This window comes from Meleagris gallopavo, chromosome 13 (genome assembly GCF_000146605.3).
Source record: "Meleagris gallopavo isolate NT-WF06-2002-E0010 breed Aviagen turkey brand Nicholas breeding stock chromosome 13, Turkey_5.1, whole genome shotgun sequence".
NCBI classification, from domain to species: Eukaryota; Metazoa; Chordata; class Aves; order Galliformes; family Phasianidae; genus Meleagris; species Meleagris gallopavo.
In genome coordinates this window covers 14,452,249-14,472,923 of record NC_015023.2, presented here as the reverse complement: position 1 = coordinate 14,472,923, position 20,675 = coordinate 14,452,249, and positions in this window count along the sequence as shown.

Genomic DNA, 20,675 nt, shown 5'->3' with positions numbered 1-20,675 from the left:
TATCTCAGACACAGGCTCAAAGTGTACTGCAGAGCACGCAACAAAGTCTGAATCAAAACCAAAGAACCTACTCATAACAAAAATGTATTTATTTGTCCTTTATGAAGCAAAATCACAGCTTAAGCTTGGCTATCCTTGAGGCTGAAATGCTACTAGGAAAGAACTAAGTACTATTGTTGTGATAGAGAAAAGGAGGTTGGGAATGCCAACCACAAATGGGATGAAAAACCAAATCAAGGAACACGCAGGATATTGCTGTGACCGTGAATCTAGGCAGAGATGCAGGAACCAGAAACTACAGTTGAGAAACAAGCAGTCTTTCAAGGGGCAGATAGGGCAGCCACTGTACTTTGGTCTCTCTGATCAATTCCCTGTATCAGAAATTTCATTGGGTAAGGAGAGATTTTGACCCATTTGTGTGCATGGATGCGTGCATGTTTTTCACAGAACTGCAGCTCAGACAACGCTGAGGATTTTCAGTATCCTCAGGCAGCAGTCAAACCAGGTGAGCCAAAACCAAATCTCCACCTTCCTGAGGGGAGTTAAGTATGTCTTAACTGAAAGTCACTCTTTGCTTGTCACACACTGATATATGAAGGCAATTGCTTCAGTGTGCGTTTAATTACAGTATTGTAATTAGCAGGTTGCAAGAGCAGATGCAGAGGGTCTTTTCATAGAGCAGGCTCTGATAGGCCATGAAAACATCTCAAAAAGAAAAGGGCAGAGCAATGTCACATTGTAATGCAGCTCTTTGTGCCTGGAAAAGAGGGTTAATTAGCTGATTGCTCCACTCTTCATCTTCATTTCTTTAGGTAGAGGGAACATTGTATGAAGGGGACTAATTTATCTTCATGAGTTTTAAAATTAGCAAATAGCACCAATCCTTGTTCAGTCTGGCTCTGTTGCTGGGCCTGGTGCTGGGGCAGGGCCCGATGAAAAAGGGAACAAAAACTCCTTGAAGATCTTCAGTCTGAGGAAAAGAAGAGATACAATATTTGAGAGAGGTTCACCATAGCAACTAGAGCTGTCCTTCGTATCATTTCTTGTCACGAGAGAGCAGTGATGATTCTGGGTTAATGCTGCATACAGGGACTTGTAAGGCACCTGTACTTCCTTAGCACCTATTAACCAAGTTCATTTTCCAAAGTACCCTTTAGTGCTTTGTGGCAGTAAATGGCAGAGAGGTTACCCAGATCAGCTCACTTTCAGATGAGGGTAACTCTTGGAAGGCTTTGAGGGTCAGTCAAGTTCAGAGCTGTTTGACAGGGAAATTGTGTCACTGCCTAATGACAAGCAAGGTGAGGATTTTACACTAGATTAGATGTGGTTTCATGTCCTCTAAGAAAACTGTGGAAACTTTGGTGTTAGCTGTGGGGAAGGGTACAGCAATGCTCATGTTGCAAAGTGTGTCAAACAAATGTTAATAGTTCAGGAATTATTTCTTCTTTCTATAAACAAGGAGATCTAAATTAATCTTTTCCTATTTGGGAACTTCATACCTCGTTGTGTTCTTATATTATTATCTAAGTTAAGTGTTAGGTCTTAGTGTTTGTATTTATTGAAGTTATCTATTTAAGGGATTAAAGTGCACAGTCTTTTTAATTGTGCTTGCAGAAGTCAGTACAAATTGCACATTTAATTATTGTGTACTTTAGATCTGATAATCATAGAAAATCAAATACACAGCTTGGTTGATTCAGAAAATATTTTTAATAGGGCACTATTAAATTATAGAGTTAAACATTATTAGATATATTTATTCATGAGAGATAATTTGATATGTAACAAAATAAGCCAATACATGGTGTAACCTCTTGCAGTCTAATTTTCATGGATGAGCTCTTGCATATTTAATATCCTTTGAGGATATATTTTAACCTAGACTAATTACTGCTTTCCTCTTATTTCTGTTCAGTTTGACATAGACTGTTGGCTAAAATAATGTAATATTACTGAGCAAATTAAGTAAATCGGGCTTATTTAATTTGGAGTCATTGTTTATGCTGTAAATGGCCTGATGCAGGTTATGACAACACACATCATACAGAAACAAAAAATAGCTATGAATGAAAGAAGACTAATATGTTAAAAATAATCTCTATAAAGAAATCTTATTCACTTTGCATGCTGAAACATCATTAGGAATATTTTCTACCTTTGAAACATTTAAATAATATCTTTCTCATAACATCCTGATACAATTCGTTAAGAGAAGCTAAGTAAGAATTTAATGATGATATAAGTTATTATTACATTATTAAGACAATTAAGCTTAAAAGACTATCCAGATACCTAGAGAGTTTGTCAGAAACTTTCAAGTGAGAATACCTTAGCACAGAGGTTTTGTACTTTTAAATAGATTAATTAATTGAGAGCCTGTGTCATGGCTTTGATATATACATTAATTTTGTGTCTCAGAAAATTTTTAATGAGACAAGTCTTAATTTTGTTCTGGGTGGCATCCTTGTAAAATGTTCTGATAGGTCAGGTTATGTTTATACATTTTGGTATAATGCCAGTACTGTCAGTTGGCTTAAACAGATCAGTTTGTCTTGGTTCATCAGCCAAACATCTTGCTGCATTTTGCTTCTTTTGTTCATCAGTTTTTTAATACATTAAAGTTTTAATAGGTCTTTTTTTCAGATGAAAATAATAAATGTTAAAAAGAGAGAGAAAATTTACATTCATGTACCTTTAATTTGAATTTGATGTGATGATTATGATAAACGCTATAGACTGAAAGTTTTCTAGAGTTCAGAGCTATAGCAGTCTGAAAGATATAAAATATATTTTAATCATGTCATAACTAATTATTAAGTTATTTAAGTTGCCTTTAATTTCATTTTATTTGGAATTTTTATTGCATTCCTATTAGAATTATTACATGTATTAAATCTGATACAAAAGTTGCTATATAAAAGTTTAGAATCGTGGTCAGTCTTTTATAACTGCTTGTGATATTCATGTCTTGTAAAATGACAGCCTGAATGCTGTAATCAGTCTTTATCAGAATAAGATATGGAAATATTTTCTGCAAAACCATTGAATCTGGAAATATTTTATGATCTCATTGAGACTGACGTGTTATAAAGCCGTGGTTAAGACAGGAAAAGCATTTGCAGAGACTGCTATAGGTTTTCCTTTTTAAAACCAGAGAGGGGAGAGGGAGGGAATATATACCCAATGCATTTGATTGTAGCTCATCACATAAATCCTCAGAATTATCTGGTTATTAGTAAAAGATAGAAAGCATAAAGTCACTGAATTTCACAAGATATGTTATCATTAAAGCCCAGGTATCTGCTCCTACTATTGTATTTTGGCCTTTCTGACAGGTGTTCCTGATCTCTAGGTTTAATTTATGTTGTCTGTGCCCAGTTCATAACAAGGTGTTTCCAGTGATTTAGCCTGTAAATGAACATCTGCCAATCTTTTCTTGAGCCATAAACATTTAGCCTTTTAAAACTGATATTTTTACTTTTGTCAAAAGCCTTCTAATGAGCTAGGATTATCTGAACTTTTTTTAACAAAAGCAAAGTCATCTAAGCAATCTGCTAATAAATAAAAGATCAGAAAACGTATCAAATATATTTATGATCATTTATATGTATAATTGCACATAAAATTACAGTCAGACTGATTTGATATTGGATCTAAAATAGGTTGAAAACGATAAGTGTGAGAAAGAAGAAAGAAATATGATAATGGGAGAATCCAGTCTTGGATAGAAGTTCATATGGAAGATTTATTACATTAAGGAGGAAAGATACTTTGACTTTATTGTATGGGGTTAACATGGTCCCACTATAGTAATGAAATATCTTTAGAGCCATTTGTATCTCATGATTTCAAGCTTACAAACTGAGTGGCCGTTTGTTTGATTGTATCACAGAATCACAGAATCACAGAATTGTAGGGGTTGGAAGGGACCTCTAGAGATCATCGAGACCAACCCCCCTGCCAAAGCAGGTTCCCTACACCAGGTCGCACAGGTAGGCGTCCAGGCGAGACTTGAATATCTCCAGAGAAGGAGACTATCTATGGCTGAGTATCCACTCAGCCATTCCTGAAAATATTTATTTTTCTCAAATGTTTAACTAGTTACTAGTTACAAATAAAAAGTCTCAGGATTAAACCAGATTAGGAGTGCATTGAAAACTTCCATTATTCTCCAAAGGGCATCAAAATTTCTTCTAACAATTCATTTGGAATTCATCACTGCCCTCATGATGGAGTTTTACAGCAAAATCACCAGCTGCCTTGGTGCACTGAATTTGGTGGGTTGTTGGTGCTACCAGTTTGCTCTGATTTGGCTGTTGTAGTAAAAAAATAGACAAACTGTGAAATGATTTGGCTGCCCAGAGCTTGTGGTTGGCTGTGTTGGGGGCTGAAGCTGGAGTCACTGCCATAGCTGAGAATACCAAAACAATATGATTATATTATTTTCACAGATTCACTAATTAACGTCTGCACTAGGAAAAATGTACTATATGTGTTAGAAGTGAAGAATCCTTCCTCATTATCTATAGTGTATTTAGTAAAATATTCCATAATCTTTTGCTGAGAAAGAGATGGACTTGTCCTTGCCTGACCATCACTCTACACAGCTCATCTGTGTTTGAATGCCTCATGTAAAAACACAAGCTGAGAATTCACATAAGCTCAGTTGGCTCGGAGATATGCACTAATACCAATTGCCATTGCTTTTTTTCATCTTTCAGCTAATAAGAAAGTAAGTTTTTGTCTTATTCAAAATGATGCTCCTTCCTTTGCAGTTGTTTGATCAACTATTTTTCTGACTGGTTTGCTCAATGGATGAATGTGCAAGGAGATGGAAAACTTTGTCTTTCAACATGAAAGAATACCAATGCACTGTGAAGAACTGTTTCTAGCTCACTTCACTGTGTTGCTTCACATTGCTGCTAATTTCCTAAAACTGGCCACCAGGTCAGCTTCTACCATGTTTGATGATGCATGCTGTGGTATCTGGGAAGGCCCAGCAACATGCCAGGGGCAGGAGGGATTTACAAAGATTTTGTTCTACAAATAAACTAAATCACATATTAACAATATGCAAAAGTTTTCGAAACTTTATATTGCTCTGTTTTCATTACCTGTATGTCTTGTTCAAAGTGGACACATTATTTCTTCCCAGAGCAGCTGAACTAGTAACATGCATTAGTCTGTGTGGATCTTTTGGGACCAGCTAATTAACCACTAAAGGCAGAGAACCAAAGCATATTGACACCTTGCACAAGGCAGAATCAACATTCAGAAATATTTGGTAACCTTTTCTTGTGGGTGTTTGGCACCTGGTTTTATGAATTGGTATACTTAGCAACATTTTTCCTCATACCTACTAAAAATAACAACATGAATTCTAAGAGGTTGTCAATGAATTACATCCCAGGGGAGAATTTTGCTCTTCTCTCATTTATCCAGGCGTGTGTAGAGGCTTTTGACCCATTTAGCATAGATAAATGACCCATGATGTGAAATTTCCCAACAGTTTAATAATGCATTTAACTCAAAGTGACACTTGCTTGCAGCTGCCTTAAAGCAGTTTCCAGGCTATATATGTCTCTTTGAAATGATGTATGACAAGTAGGAAAGCTTCCTTGATAGAACCCCAAATCCCATGGGTGAGTAACAAGAAAATCCTTTTTAGATTGCCAGCAGCAAATTTATACTTTGCTAGTCTTTATTTAATTTTATCTGTTTTTCAATATCATTTACAGTTATGACCATTAGTCTAAAGCTCACAATAACTTCTTTACAAATTATTTTTTCCTCACAGTAATGCATTGTAAAGGCTTTTATTGATCCCATTTTTTTTCACAAAATACCAGAAGTAAAACCCTTGCCTTACTACTGAAAATGTTTTTGTAATCCTCATACTAACTTCGCTACCCCAAAATTCTATTACTTCTGCAAATCATGTAGTGAAATAGAAAGCTACATTCTATTCTGTCAGCTTTAAATCAATAAACTTTCTTAATAAAACTCCCTTTTATATATTTAGACAGAGGTCTGAATTATAGCTCTTAATTTTTACTTGCATAGATTTAAAACAGTTGTGATTGAATTTGTGGAAACATCTTTATTAAATCTGTTTCTGTAGTGAGCAACCTTCCATAATGCATTTCATAATATTAGCAAGAAAGATTTAAAAAAGCAAGAAAGAAACGTTAGACTTGGGAAGTCAAACAACTTGAAGAAGGCAACTGAATTTGTTATTTAACGGCATTTATTTCTAATAGTAGAAGTCACACTCAAAACACTAATTTTGAGTGTGACGGTACTCAGGTCTTATATTGTCCTGAGCCATTCAATGTCAATAAATTTTGCAGTGTCCCAAAAATCTACAAACAAAAAACCAAGTTTGTGTAAAAAGCCCCCCCCAAATGCTGAGTAATCCACATAAAAATATAACGGGAAAAGACTTGTGTCCACAAGGAAAGGTTAATGTGGGCAGAGGGAGAAAAGAGAAAAAAAACAACCTGAGACAGCCACAAGCCAGATGATTAGAACAAGAACTTGGAGTTCACAGGATGTTTGTTACCTAGGACTCTGATCATTTTTCTGCTCTGTTGCTTCCTTTTTCCTCCAAGCTTTTATCTGTCTTGTGTTTCTCATCCCCAGTGACATTCACCTTGCTTACCTCTCCTTGCAGGATCCCCAGGCTCATCGAGGCACGGCTGTTTAGTGATACTTTTTGTTAGGTGTTTGTACAGCATGCGGAAAAATTTGGCCCTGACCCTCAATTTGTAATACAGATAAAAAATAATGGGGTTTAAAAGTTTACTCCAACGGCTCTAACTGAGCCTGGAAAATGACAGTGGAACAAAATACCACAGCAGAGCGAGCTCCTATGTTCATCACAAAGGCTGTTCCACTTGCTGCTTTCCTATTCATAGCATTTTAAGCCCATCTCTTGCACTCCATTGCAACGTAAAGTCAAAGAAGTAAGCTTGAATCACAGAGAGCATTTTTGATTTAGATCTAAACATGGCTTATATTTGATTTCTGCTGGCTTCCATGCTGAGAAGCACCTGAAGTTTATTCAGAGCATGGTAGACTCAGAAGTGTGTGAACATGGCTGTGTTAGGCCTTGCACAGTACCTGCAAAACAGTTGGGTACAAATGGCCTGAGCTAACTTTAACTGTCAAACCAGAGTTTGACATCTGTGCCTTCCACTGGGGAAGAGCATTCCAGAGAGGACTTCTAGCAGCTTGGCACTAGCACATCTTTTGAATGTGATTAGCTGCATTTTGGAGTGTCCTCTCTTTTGTTATGAATTACAAAGAAAATCCTTCTGCCACACCTGTAAAAGTGACTAGCCAAAGTGACTAATGTTCTAGCAGGGCAGAGAATTCCTACTCTAAGGTAAAAGACCTCTGAAATGCAAAGAAGCCTTGTCTCAACAATGATGCAGTTTATTTTATTCAGGGAACAAAATAGTGATTAGAAGTTGTATTGACAGAAAAAAAAACAAACATCAAAAACACAACCTTATTTGCTGGTACAAAGTATGTGTTGGCAGGAAGGAGTGGATTGTAAAGATAGTCTTCGTAGGTGAAGTCAACTTCACGACTAACAGTACCAGTTGCCAGGCACTACCTGTGCCTGACTGGCCACTGGAAGTGGGCTGCGTCAGCCTCACCTTTGATGCAGAGCGAGTCTTCCTAGCTGGGGATGTGAACAGCTTTTACAATGTGAGCTCAGATAAGCCTGCTAAAAGGGTGAAGCTGCTGACTACCCTGTAAAAAGATGAGCACAAGAAACAGCAGAAGTGAGGCAGGGAGCCTGTATCAAAGTTAATGAAGAAGGCACAGGGTCTAAGGAAAGGAGGAAATTCTTCTAGGAGTTTGGGTTTGTATGAACTTAGAGAGATCAATTTGCTGCTGAACCATGTGAACTGAGCGACAGAGTTCATTTTGAGAAAGACATACAAACCAAAGCTTGCACAGCTAGTGCCTCAGATCAGAGTGACCTGATGAGCTGTACTCTGCAAGAGTGGAGCTCTGAGACTGCAATGCACTTAGAGCTCCAGCAGCGGAAAACTATCTCATTTTGTAACACATCCACTTTTTAAGACATTTGTTTAAAAATTTCCTTCTTGTTGAATTAATTTAAAATAACTTATTTTCTAGTAAAAGAGACAGATGTCAATTCATCTTCTTTTCTGAAATATAAAGAAAATAAATGATATTTACACTTTAGGTTTCTCTTCATCTTCCCAGATACTGGGTTTGTAAATATAAATGTATTTGAAAGACATACGTATCACATTTCTCACAAATAATATCTGGTCTTAAATATTTGAGCCTAGCACACTTTTTCAAAATAAATAAAATCAATTCTCTCAAAAAATATTTCTTGCAAGCTGCTTCTTTAAAATGCAAGCTTATTTAATTTAAGCTCTTTCGCTACTCATTGTTAATGAATAATTATTCAGTTTTTCAAACTGAAACAGATAGCTTCATTTAGTATGATTAATGCTAATGTACAACTTCATTTGCATAATTACAAAATATAATAAAATAAATTCCAAATGGGAATCTTTGTTACTTCTGTTACCAAAGGCTTGGAAAAAAAAAAAAAAAGACATTACTTTTCAAAATTACTGCAAAACACAGTTACAATATTCTGTGACTAAAATTGAAAGGTAAAACTTTTTCATCACAATGGATTACACGGCTCTGGTAAGATAAAAGTTATATCTCTGAGACAGATTGAATTAATCTACTAAAAGTATGTATCTGCTGAAACAGATATTCTATCCCTACTTTTAAATATTTGGAGCTGTTTTATGTGAAAATTAACCAAGATTCTTAATGGAAGAGGAATTTTGCCTAATAGAATGCATGGAATATTTTTATTTCTTGAAGTTTAAAAAACACAGTTCTCTTTGCAAGTTTTCAAGTACTTTTTACTGCTGTGAGGAGAAGGCTCGCATTCCATTCTGTGTGCTGCTCACTTCAATGACATAACGAAGGCACAGTAGACTTGAGAATGCAGTCCTTCTTACAGTTTACATTTAATAGCCAATTTCCACTTTCTGAATATACTGTTTTGATTTCAGGTAAACTGCTGTGACACCACAATGATTACTACCGGAAGCAACTCCCTACAACTTGCATTCTAGGAAAACAGGTGATATTAGTTATACCTCCTAATAAATCAGGAGTAACACTAGGGTTTCATCAAGACTGTCTTAGCACAAAACAGCTCAGAAAAGGTGGTCTGGAGAATCAGAGCCTCGAGGAAATGCCGTGTCCCTGAGGCTGTTTGGCTTTTACTCTGTCAGTTCCTGAAATCAATACAGACATATAGGCAGTGATTAGCCAATAATTTTTTTTTGTAAGGTTGTATGAGAAAGATTCACAAATGGGAGGGACAGTGTAAATGAGGAAATGACTTAATGGACGTGGCAACAGACAGCAAAAGAAAATGCTGTTCTAAGAAAGCTTGGCAATGTTTAGACGGATAATAAATGTAAGCAGAATGCAGTTGATTTTCTCCTACTTGAAAAATGACTAAGTGTCCTTTTATATTTGTTCCTGTGTATGTCAAATAAGAGGGGCTCTGTTCTTATCTCTTTCTGTAGATGAAGTGAGGATTTTCATCTCCAGGCTGTCAATTTACACTTTACAGTAACATTTAAAGATATAACATTATTTTGATTTGCCAACATCTACAGCTCCATAAAGTCACTCTTCTGGAATAAGGAATACTTGATTTTTTCCTAGCTATTATGTCAGAATTAATTAGCTTAAATGTTTCAGTAGTTAACATATTGAGGAATACACAGAGGCAAATTGTGTCAGTCCCTGCATGTACATATGTGACCTTGCACAGGGAGAAAGGGACTCTCCTTTTTTTATTAGACTGTTTGGCAGGGCTTATACACAATCCTAATCATTGCACCTAGAGAATACAGGATTATTCAAGGCTAGTTTAAACTGGAATACTTGACAAAGTAGGATCAGACACAGGCCGGTGAATATGGTTCCATAGCCTATTTAGAAGAAAAGATATACAAAGATAGCATAGCTAACTGAATTGCAGTGGGAGAGAGAATGAAAGTAAGTTGAAACATGTCTAAATTTGCCTTGCAGTTTGAATACTTTCTCTCATGAAAAGTGAAATAGCACGGTGGATGCCCACAGATGCTAAGGACAGTGGATTTATGTCTTAGCTGAGTAAGTACTTCCTAATACTTGTCTTTCGTGAAGATAAATTATTAAGCAGGGATATAATATGAATCTTGAATCTCCAGCAATTTTCCTTCCTTTGAAGTAGACACAACCTGCACCCAATATTCTAATGAGTCTTATTTGTAACATCTGATTAGCACTTTTATGGCTGGCTGATTGTGACAGGAAGGTGCAAGCACTGTGAAGAGATTTGAATCAAGGCTTTCATTAAAAAGGTGAAACTTGCACAGACATTTTGCTGGTGAGATGGATAAAGGCATACTGAGATGGGGTCCTACAAATGCCATATTGGCTCAAAGCAGATTAACGAGGGCCAATTAACCCTGTCTTGCTACAGGCATCAAATCTAGCGAGAGCTTAGCTCAGCTGCCTGCTGAAAAGGAAGACAAAGAAAAAAGTCTCCATGGTAGCTAGCGACTGGAAACAGCTGGATGGTTACATGTGTCTCCCATCAGATGACTGAGCTCTGGGGAGATGGGCTAAATAACCATTAAATAGAAAAATAGGCCCTGGGACCAGTGCTTTTTTAAAAACAAGAACAACAAAAAAACCCCATAAGTATTCTAAATTCTTTTGTTTATTTGTTTGTTTTACTCTTATTTTTGAACAATTTGCTCAGAATAAGGGGAACTAATGAGTGTCTGAGGAGGAAGGCTCTTACACCCTTGTGCTGGATGATGTGACCTGTGGTAGCTGGGCACTGGAGACTCTGAGAGTGGGGAATTCAGCAGGCTCTTCAGGGATGAAAACACTGAAGCAGATTGTGCCACAGAGCTTCGTGGCAATCTGTCTATAAATGTAGGGAGTAGAACAATAATAACCATGGGGCTGTCAGTTTTCAAATTACATCTTAAAAAAAAACAAACATATCTCTCGTTAGATAAATTCACCAGCTGACACTTATATATGACCTGTTGTTACTGACAGTGATCACACCTTGAATCCTGGTAGATCAATGGCTGCCTCTCCAAGAGACAAAGTGTGAAGGTTATCTGCATCAAGACTGTGAGGCTGGAAGGAAGGAAGGGTTATTCCACTTCTGTTGTGTTGTGGGGTTTCATAAAGTTGGAGCTGATTTTCTTCCATGAAAGAGTAGCCATCTCTGCCAAAGTAGAGAGAGTATCTATATAAAATATTTTGTGTAGTGTATTAAGTAGTATCTTTTCTTGGTGAGAAACAACAGAAAATATTTAAAAAGTCAATGATTTTCACCTATGTTCATCAAAGTTATTGGTATGAATGCTAACAACCTTGTTATTTAAACCAAATTGATTTAAGGAGAAGAGCACAGCATGAGTAACTTGAAATAGAAGATCTTGGTTACTTGTTGAGATGATATTTCAGACTGTCGAAGTTCAAATAATGTGCAGATAACACTATTTACTATTATCTCAAATGGTGGCTGTCAGCATAGGTAGCTATCCTAGTAAAATGTGTAATATAATTAGCAGAATATCACCTTTTAAAGACAGACGTTTTTTAGATGCAGACAAACATCATTAAAACAGGCAAGTCCCCACTTTTTTAATCAATTAATTTTTTAAGTATTTAGTTTATTTAGCACAGGTATTTTGAGCCTGTGGAGGCCCAAATGGTATGGAGAGTTACTAATTGGGCATTTGCCTATAAAAACCATTAACTAAACTAAATGTGGACTGCGCCTTTGAGATTAAATTGCAAGCATGGAGATCAAATCTCCACAGGCAAGTTAAAATCCACCAATTATTTAAAGGGTTTAATTAAGTGCAGATCTTTCTGTAGGCTGATTTAAAAGGACATAACCTAACATTTGTAGCCAATAAAATGTAAGGAATAAAAGACTACTTTTTCCATTTATTTCTACCATAAAATGTATGCTGTAAACTATCAGGAACATCTGAAGATATTTCACAGGCAGCACCATCTGTCTTGTTGGCAGACTATGCAGGCAGCGTGGGTGGCTTAGTTACTTGCTTATGAATCTATAGCATCACTTGCTTAGTCTACTAGATAGGACTGCCCCTTCCTTGTTTGGAATGATTTCAACGTCTTCTTTGATTCTATAGGAGACTGTTCTCTCGCCTTTTTCTTCTTTTTCCAATGTGGCTGCTCTGTACACCTGTTTAAAAAGGGAATGCTTACCAGTAGAGGTAAGTCTCTTGGGCTTCATCAAGAGAATACGTATTCTTCTCTGTAAAAGTCTGCAAGTTTTGAAAGTTTATTCATACGTGGCACTTTGTAAGTAAGTCAGGATTCTAAAAGCTACAGAAGTATTTCTTCTTTTGTCCTATGTAGGAGCTTCTCCCTGAAAACACCTGCATGTCTGATGCTAGGATGGAATCCAGAGCAGCGTTTTTCATTACTAACTTATCAAATACTTAATTGCTCCAAAAATTGAAGGCAGGTTCAATACCACTGACTGCACTAACATCTGCACATGGCAGAAAGATTTGTCTGGGATGTGATTAAATGAGCTGATCATAGCCTTTGAGGAAAAGAGTTAAAGCAAAGAAATACTGTGTGCGTCTGTATGCAAAAAATGAATGCTATCAGAGATGTAATCTTAGTTAATAAGTTCACTTGTTAGTCAAACTACAAAATTCTCAGTATAGCTTATAATTTCTACATATTATTTTTGTATATTATTGTAGACAGTTGGTAACAAAGTTTTAGGCTATTTATCTTGGCTTAGAAAAAGAGCCAAAACCAGTGAGGAGATTATTTGTATATTGATCTGCGCATTGAGAATATGAAAGATCTCATCACATCATTTTACAGACAAAGAACAAATATGTATTTTATGGCTGGCAGCTTTCTTTATTTTTTTTTTTCTTTTTCTGAAATGACAGAAAATAGTGAACAGAGTAGAGCAGAATTGCAGTGTTTCATAAAAAGAATTCAGTTTCATCTGATTTCCATGTTATGCAGTGGAACACTCTATACTCTCAGGAATACCAAAAACAGCCTAGCAGTTCCTCCCCTGCAAAGATTAGAGATAATGAGGTAGAGAACATAAATCTACTATTTATTGAGAGGAGGACCAATAGCAATTAGTAACATGTAAGTGGAGACTGTGGCCTTCAATATTAGCATTGTGTTGATACAAGGTAGCATTTACACCCCAAATTTTCATGTTATCTAACAATGGGGGACTTCTGCACATATCAAGAAATAAAATAGGAATTTCCTGCTCCTGATATCACTTCCCTGATGTTTTTGAAGCAGAAGCATTTTTTCCATAATTAGATGATGTTTTTTCATATATAGATGCAAAAGTCTCAGATCTCTGTGAGAGTCAGTTAGTGTTTAAGTAACTTTTATATCCTAATGTTTATGGCATCTTTTTTCTCTACATTCACAAGATTTGTCTCTTACCTGGTGTTTTTTAATAGGAATGTGAAGACTTTGTTGACTGCAGTGAATTTTTAAACTGTGCTTTACAAAGAGTACTCTGTGTGCACTTCTGCATATGGGCTTCAGTGTCCATAGCTGAACCACTAGCAAAGTTACAAGTCTGTGTGTACTGCTTTTAGTTTCAGAGCAAAACACACCTGAAAATTCAGCATTACCTGCAGAGAAAAGGAAGGGAAGCAGCTGTGTCTGTATGTGTCACTGTATTCAGCAAAGTAAAAATAGATCTAAAAGCTACATGTTACCATAGCAGGAAGAAAACTTACTTTTTGGCGTGTCGTATTTCTCTACATTTTACTAATGAAGTAGAACACGGAGTTATATTCCTCATCTCTTTATTTTTGTTTAGGTGTTCTTCTGTGTTTTGTTTTTAATAGTAAAAAAAAATTGACTTTTGCAACAACAGCTTGTTGCCTTTACAAATAAATTGCTCCTAAAGTAAGAAAAGAATCTGTTCTTTTCTCAGAAGTCCTTTTCAGTCCTAGTAAATGCTCATGAAGAATCTTCTCAGTGACAAGCATGTTGTAATATCTCTCAGTTAAGTACAGCCAGAATCGCATTCCCAGCTGCACTCTAAGGGAAGGAAGATTGAATAAAATCCTCCTCAGATGTTTGGATTACTCACACTGATACCAAGATGATCATCTCAGTAGATAAATTATAATATTCTCCCAGTCATCCTAGGCAACAGCCCTATTGTATTATTGTCACTTCACTGAGATATGCAACTATCGAGATACAAATGGCATTTCAGATGGCAATGACGTGCTCTCTACAATCAGCTACTCTAGATATTATTCCTTTACTCAGTCAAGCGGAGTTTCTCCTCCACTGGCTAATGCCTGCCTGATCTTGGATCCAGCAGCAGTGAAACATTCAGATCCTGCTTTCCAGATACTTCCCCGGTGAAGAAATTGGCAGAGAATGGGCATAGAATTGGCTCCACACCACTGCTTGCTAATGATCAGAATAGCTGGCCAGGCATGAAGAGGAATGTCAGCTGCAATAATTTATTTCCTTCCCTGGAGCAGGAGAGGAGCAGTGCAGGCCTACAAGGACGAGGCTCGGAGACACAAGCTCTCCCCTGGCTTCCTGCAGAGCAGGACAGCTCTCTGAGCACCCCTTGCTCGCGGCGGTGCCTACAGGCACAGTCTAGCACTGTCTGAACCACAGACGTTTTGAGTTGCTACTTTATATGCAGCATTGCCATTCCTTTCATTGCACATATAGTGCTCATCAGGCATTTGAATCTGGATAATGAGAAGAGTGCATAATCCAATTGCAGCTCTTCATTTTAAACTTTAATTTCCTCTCATGATTGACACATGGCTCCAGATATTCTCAAAGACTATCTGCTTAACACTGTTGCTCGTTGTTTCAGGGGAGGAACGTAGCAGGAATGGGCAGTTGCAAGAAAGCAACTTTTTTTTTTTTTAAATCGCCTCTAACAGAAATAAATAGTTGTCATTTCAGAATGGGAAGAAGCTAGGTCTGTCACTAAACCTGATTAAAAGTTTCATTTTAAACTAAAATGATAACAAAATTAAAAATAAATAAAATGAGGGGGGATATAGCACTAGCTAATCTAGGGATTGATTAACTTACTAGAAACTAGAAATTTATCTTGACACTAGCATCTTGTTTGTCCTGATAAGGACATAAATATGGTGGCTTATGTATGTACTCTGTTTTCTTTAACAGACCTAGTTTAGATTTATCATGTGTGTTCAGTGGTCTTGTTGATCTCTATGTCATTTTTGTCGTATGTTGCCTCAGCAAACCCTTATCCACTGTGAACTGACTCCTGGGCACTGAATGAAGTCTCCAATCTTTCAGCTTCTGGGAAAAGCAATAGATCTTAAACTTGTCAACAAACACAGAAAGATAGCGAGGAAAGGAGCTTATTAGTATCTGAAATTTAAGAATATTAAGAAACAGCAGTCCACTGATGTATTACCTGAAGGTGGTGAAGCACTTCAGAATGAAGTAGGAAGCTCTGAATGGAAGAGTGAAAAGAGTTTGAACCGTCTTGTTTCTTCAGTAGTTCTCTAATCTTCCTATGAAGACTTCACTGTCCAGCAGAGATTTTGAAAAATGTTGTTAGCTCCCGGAATACAGGAAAAGCTGCCTAATTTATCACAATAAGACAGTTAATCACCTTTGACAACGTATGTTTATAGCTGAAATGAACCATTCACTGCTTAGAAGTGTTTGACACTTCTGTATTACACTGCTATTAATGCAGTTACTTGAATCCATGCATAGACAGAGAGACGTTTCTTAAAGAATCAAAAATTCAGCAGAACTTCAAACCCACTTAAAATGCAGTGAGTTAAGGATGTTTTTGACAGAACCAAATGGGATCTTTATAAGCCATGAATTAAAAATCCTGTGCAAAATGAATGAGCTCATGTAGCAAGGAATTCAGCCTTTAAGACCAAGTAGAGTGCATTGATATTGTTTTCCAAAGCTTAATAAGTCAGTATGAAGTTAGAACGAATCAATCAGCTTAGCCTGTTTCTTCTTTTTTTTTTTTGTGGATTTTACTGCAATTAGGACTGAAACCTGGAACTTGTGTAAGATCTTTGTTTAGTACAAGAATCAAGTAACTACTGAGATGGATTACAGCTACTCCAGTTCTCTTCATTTGCTAAGGTGAGTTCTAGCCTTAGCTAGGAATCTAATGGGAAGTTCTGCATTTCTAAAGAAATACTCTAAAAGCTAGGATACATAGTCAAAAATTTCTCTTCTGTATGGTTAAGCTGCTGAATTTTGAATTATTTGCGTGCATAGTTTTGATGGGATCCTGCTGCCACAAACAACCTGAGTTGGTAGCTAGAAGCTCTAGAACAAGAGCTGCTAACAAGCTCTCTCAATTAAGCCATGTTTATGATAGTGCTTTTGCAATTAAGCAAAAGTATGTAAAGGCCACACCTGCTCTCAGTTCATTGGAGAAGGAATAAAGGGAATTGAAGGAAAGATACAGGTACCTTTATTTAGCAGCAATTTCTGGACGATTTCAGTTTGTTCTGGCTGTCATGGTTAGTATCCTGTTTCCTGTCACCTGTGTCTGTGAGCTGAAAAGTTTTATTCTCTGCTCCGTTCCAAGGACTATGTTCTGGATACTGCAAGGTCTGACTTGAAGAGCCTTCAGTCTTCTGTCTGATCTTGTGATATGTGTGGTAGTGAGTCAAGAGAAATGATGCTGCAAAATCAATCAGTGGTTTCCAGCGTGGTATTTTCAATGCACTATACTTTTTTAAGCATAGTCCTTAAAAATTAAGAAGAATGGCTGGAGGGGGAAATCGTGAGGATGACTGTTGAGCTCCAAAGGTAGCTCTTCCTATGATGAAGCCTCCTCCAGTGTCTTTAATTATCAGATGTTTAAAATAGATATTAAAAAATATGAGTGGAATAGGGTATTAACCAAAATTCTCACACAGTGTAACTTGTTTTTTATCCCAGCTGTGTAAGACAAATGAGATAGAAATAGTTCTACAAAGGCATAAAAGTATTGGTATTTTTTAACATCTCCTAAAAATGTTTATTAAGGTACCTTGGAAATGCTAACATTGCTGATTTGATTTCTGCTTTAATATAAGACTATTAGTATGTCTGCCTGCCTTAAAGTGACTAATGCTAGACTTAGGATTAAGTAATACATCAGGCATGATTTATCACAAATGTGAAGGGAAAACTGAGAACCAGTAAATTTATTTTTATTAGATAAAATGTGAAGACAGGAATGAAAATTAAAGGTAGAAATCTAAGAACATCAATCTTGAGAGAGTCAGACCCTACCATATATGAGTCTAGTCAAAGTGGGATGAAATAGTACTAGCAGCTAACTCAAAAGGAAATGAAAGGTGCTTAGGGTGAAATATCCCAAGCAGACGGGCCAAGACTGGGGCTGATCCAGCACTGCATGTTTGGGGAAATGTAAGTGATGAACAGAACCTACTTTCCCTTGAGTCCATCTTTGAGACAAACACATTATTTCTCTTCATAAGCATCCAAAGTCTGTGATGCTTATTGACCCCAATTAAACCTTTCTCTGTTCAGCAACAACTAGATAGTGGAGTTTACATTCCCTTGTCAAAACACCAAGGTATTGGCAAAATACAGCAGCAGAACTTTTGCTGAGCAGCTTCGGGGAAGGAATGGAAAGTGAGTGACACAGATGATTAATGAGCCTATTAAAGCTGAAAGTCTGACACTGTAAAGATAAGCTGGCAGTGAAAATGACTCCTACCATATATACATCAAGGGCATCAGAAAGAATACCCTCTGTATAATAGTAACCCACTATCATTAGCGGCAGGACATACATATCTAGCATGTGTTGCCTCATAACTATTTAGTCTGCTTGAGTATTTTGAGGTGGAGGCCTGGAGCAATAGTGTGAAGTCTCAGACAAAAGGAGGAGGCTTTGTTGAGGTCTGATTTAAAATGACACCCACACATCATTCGTGAGGACCAGATCAAACAAAAATGGCAGGTGGCAAAGAAAAACACCAAACTAAGATAAATTTTAAGTAAATGGCAGAGGAGCAGAAGGCGCTGTGAGGAAAAGCTCTGCTACAGGGGAGGAGGAGTTTGCAACCATGCTGACATAAGGACTCGTGTTAGAAATAACATGCTTGTGTGGTGACAGTGGTGGTCTAAGACATGGGCTTCAATTCTCTGTCTCTAAAAGCCATTACCTCACTGAAATACTCAAAGCATTTTTCTTTGAGGATATCCATAACAGAATTATACCCTTGCGGTATGTACATGTAGGCATTCTGAGAGCAATGTTCCTGGAAAGAGTCAGATGTACTGCTGCTGTACTGCACAGAAGGCCTGTTCATGCGCACTTCATTTGATGAATTCTGAATCCATCAGAGTTAGCGGAAACATGCGGCCATCTGTGCAGCATGTATACAAAAATATGATGCTTTCTGAAGATTCAGTCTTGCTATGTAAGTGCTGTAAAGCTGTGCTATACAGAGTCAGTGGAAACATGTCTGGTATTTCTGGAGCTCTGTCAGGTGCTCTGAAATTTTAGGAAACTGTCCACAGTCTTCAAACTTCACCCAAACAAAATTTCTGGATGCAAAAAATAAACCTTGATGAAATATATATTTTAGCTACCATCTGTAGCAGTTATCTTGTGCCAGCTTTCTTTAAAATGTTGGTTTAGTTTATCCAACTCTAAAATACACATATTACTGTCATGCCTTCTCTTATCTCTGCTATGCCTATTTAAACAGTCAGTTACTTTGAGAAGTGGATCTGGAAATTTCATACTGGAGATGTGTAGAAGCAATTCAAGGCAAGCAATAAATATTACTTTTTCATCACATACAAGTAAGTGCGGGAAAAAAAAGGACACTTAGCCTGCAAATTTGGTACTGGGTGTTGTCATATGACACCATACTCACCTGCAGAATTGTTGGAATGTGAATTGGCCAGTTACTGTTCAAATACTTGGTTTGTTCCTGCTATAATGTTAACTTGTATTGTCACAGCTTAAAAATATATGCATCCCCTTCCAGCCTGTCACTGTTGTTATTTTCTTTAACCCTTGGAAGAGAAAGGCACAAAATTGTTTGTGTAGATCCCCATGGCAATCTTCGGTTGGCAGTGCTGTTGCATACTTTTGCTCCTGAGGACTAAAACGCATAAAACATGGTGTCCTCAATAATTATTTGATAAGTCTGGTAAATGTATCCCAAATGTAGAGTAATTATTTTATCATAAAAAGGTCCATTAGACTTATCCTAACTAGAATTTGGCTTCTTTTCTGCAGTAATGTAACAGCACTGTCAAGCTGGTCTTGTATTTAAATTGGATTAGATTAGGTATGAATTTTGTCAACAAGCAATGCATACTCAACACGCTCTTTTAAAGACCTTCATTAGTAAACTCACACAGCATGTTAAAAATCTTTTTTCTCCTTCTATGTAAGTTGGAATTTTAATAAGAGCTGTAGCTGCTTTTATACTTATGAGATTGCTCTCAGCTTCAAGGACAGAGCAAAATTGATCTGATGGTGTGAAACTGGGAGCGTGCAAACGGTAAACTGACAACATAGAAAGAAGTGTTTCTATTAGATGATATACTAAAATTTCTATCACTTTATGAAGATTTTTTGTTGTTTTGTAGTCCCTTTTTAAGGCTGTGTTATTACACAATGAAGTGAGTACAGAATATCCCAAGCTATAACGGATGTAAATTAGTAAAGAGGCATCTATGTAAGGAGTTTGGAAGAAGTGCTCCTTATCTATATTTTCATATATTCTACAACATTGTATACTTTAAAGACATCAGTGTGTCTTCACCGTGTCCTATTTCTGACTTTTCCCCAAGGACTGATTCTTGCTTGGCGCTATTCAGCAATACCAAAAGCACAATGCCAGTAAACTAGACTTTTTTTGCTTAGCAAGAATAAAATTAATAGGAATATTATTGCAGATTTTTTTTTTTTCATAACTTCAAATCAGGACATTGAAAATCTACGTTGCTGTGGTAATAGTTTTCTGAAGGCAATTAAAAAAAAGAAGTATTTTAATTGTTTTAATTTAAAACATGAGTACAAAATGTTCAACCTCTTACTGCCTCCATAAAAAGACATTGAATTTATATTAATTGGATCTAATCTCAAGATTATTGACTATACAAGGACATATAAAGCAAGTCATCCAATATACGAATGTTCTAAAACACACAATTAATAAAAATATTTTGACTTTTATGCTCCTTTGCTTTCTGTGCAAATGCAAGCATTTCTTTTATGTATATGTATACAAAAGAAATCTTGTTATAGAAAGTGGTAGCTATTTCACAGCAGTACTACAGTATAACAATTCAGACTTAATGAAACATTTATAATATGCTATTACTGATATTGTTCATTTAAATATGCTATTACTGGTATTGTTTCGTTATACACTTCCCTGTACACTGTTTTCATGCTTAAGTGACCTCTAAATTGGACTATTGCAAATCACTGCTAATGGGTTTGCAAAGAAATGCTTGATATGAGTTTCTACGGGGACAAAATATGACTAGGAACATATTTC